General features: G+C 47.4%; 1 pseudogene; it reads left to right on the top strand.

Moving 5' to 3' along the window:
* The first annotated feature begins 257 nt into the window (after positions 1–257).
* LOC113933534 lies at positions 258–1,150 on the top strand (annotated as a pseudogene).
* The last annotated feature ends 964 nt before the right edge of the window (positions 1,151–2,114 follow it).

Raw genomic sequence — 2,114 nt, forward strand, 5'->3', positions numbered from 1 at the left:
GTCACAAAGATCAACTCCTTTGTTTTCTTCTGGAAATATCTTAATTTTAGGTTTTGCATTTAGGTCTGGGATCCATTTCGAGTAATCTTTGTGTAAGTTGTAAGATATAGGTAATCATGGTTATTTTTATTGCTTCTTATATTTTTTTATATGGATGTCGTTGTTCCGGCACCATTTGTTGACGTGATGACCATTCCTCCAGTGAATCGGAGAGTCTGAGTCTAGAGAACTCCAAGTTCTCTTTCCCATCTTGCAAGATGGTGGGTGAAAAAGCTGAGAAGCCGGATACTGAGGAGAAGAAACCTGAAGCTAAGAAGGCTGATGCCGGTGGCAAGGCTAACAAGGGTAACCCCAAGGCTAAAACGCCAAAGAAGGGAAAGCCCCACTGCAGCCGAAACCCTCTCCTTGTCAGAGGAATTGGCAGATATTCCCGATCGACCATGTATTCCAGAAAGGCCTTGCACAAGAGGAAGTATTCGGCAGATGAATCCAGGGTTGAAAAGCAAAAGGAGAAAGTTCTTGCTACTGTCACAAAACCAGTTGGTGGTGACAAGAACGGTGGTACCCGAGTGGTTAAACTTCGCAAAATGCCTAGGTATTATCCTACCGAAGATGTGCCTTGAAAGCTGTTGAGCCACGGCAAAAAACCTTTCAGTCGGCACGTGAGAAAGCTGCGAGCTAGTATCACCCACGGGACCATTTTGATCATCCTCACTGGGCGCCACAGAGGCAAGAGGGTAGTTTTCCTGAAGCAACTGAGCAGTGGCTTGCTGCCTGTGACCGGACCTCTGTCCCTCAATCGAGTTCCTCTGCGTAGAACACACCAGAAATTCGTCATTGCTACTTCTACCAAAATTGATATCAGCAGTGTGAAAATCCCCAAACATCTCACTGATGCTTACTTCAAGAAGAAGCTGTGTAAGCCCAGACACCAGGACGGTGAGATCTTTGACACCGAGAAGGATAAATACGAGATTACAGAGCCGGGCAAAGTTGATCAGAAAGCTGTGGACCCGAAAATTCGGCCAAAAATCAAAGCTGCTCCTCAGCTTCAGGGCTACCTCCGCTCTGTGTTTTCTCTCACAAATGGAGTTTACCCTCACAAATTGGTGTTCTAAATTTCTTACAAAGAACGTAATTAAATAACTGAAAAAAATCAACTGACCATATTGTGTGCACATCTAGTTCCGGTTGATGAAGTTTCAAAACGTGAAAAACGGGCTGGGGCTTAACCTGTTGGGGAGAATGAGCGAGGAATTTAGATAGATAAAATTGTGTGATTTTTTCAAAGTATTTTAGCCTTTCTGGAGGAGCTGTGGTTGTCAGAGGTGAGGTTCCCCAGGAAACAGACTCAGAAATGGTGTTCAGCACACAGAATGTTCATTAACAAGTGTGCTTGAGATCAACACCTGTTGGAAGGAAGGAAGCAGGAGCAAGAGAGGGGGGACGTGTGCCTCCCCTAGCCTCAGAGGGAGCATCAGAGCTGGAATGGCCCATCACACGTGTCCCCAGTTAGCAAAAATGGCAGGTGGGACCACATACACTGAGGCCACGAGTGCATGGAAGGTGGTCTGAGCAACGTGCCTTTGCAGGTAATCATAGCTGGGAGATGCTTGGGGTTTTAACTTGCATCTCCCTGCTAAAAATGAGGTTGCTTACTGATCACAGTCAGTGAAAAGGTGATGAAGTGACTTGGGGTCTTACTGAGACACAGAGGGCCCCCTCTGGAGCATCGACCTTCCTGCACCGGGAAGCAGCCTGGAAAGCCCTGGAAAATCCAAAACCCAGTCTCCCATTTCCATGCTTTCCCTGCTCATGAAATAACTGGGATTCTGGCTAGGGGTGGAGACTAAGAATCAAGGAGAGGGTGTCCTGGCTTTAATCTAAACCCTGGCCCTCCAAAAATGAAGGATATCTAGTCAATTCCAGAGGACTAGTGAAGTTGCCCTCAGAGGGCTGTCAGGGAGAAAGACCCAAGAGCTTCCCAGGAAGAGACTCCTCCTGCAGGAAGAGAAGTGTCAGACCCAAGTAGATAGTGCCAGATCAGTCCCTCTGGTTGATCCTGGGCCTAGCCCCAGGGATCTAGGTCTGAGTCCCGGGGAAGGAGAGTGCGT

The sequence above is a fragment of the Zalophus californianus genome, chromosome 10, assembly GCF_009762305.2.
Source record: "Zalophus californianus isolate mZalCal1 chromosome 10, mZalCal1.pri.v2, whole genome shotgun sequence".
In the NCBI taxonomy this organism is placed as follows: Eukaryota; Metazoa; Chordata; class Mammalia; order Carnivora; family Otariidae; genus Zalophus; species Zalophus californianus.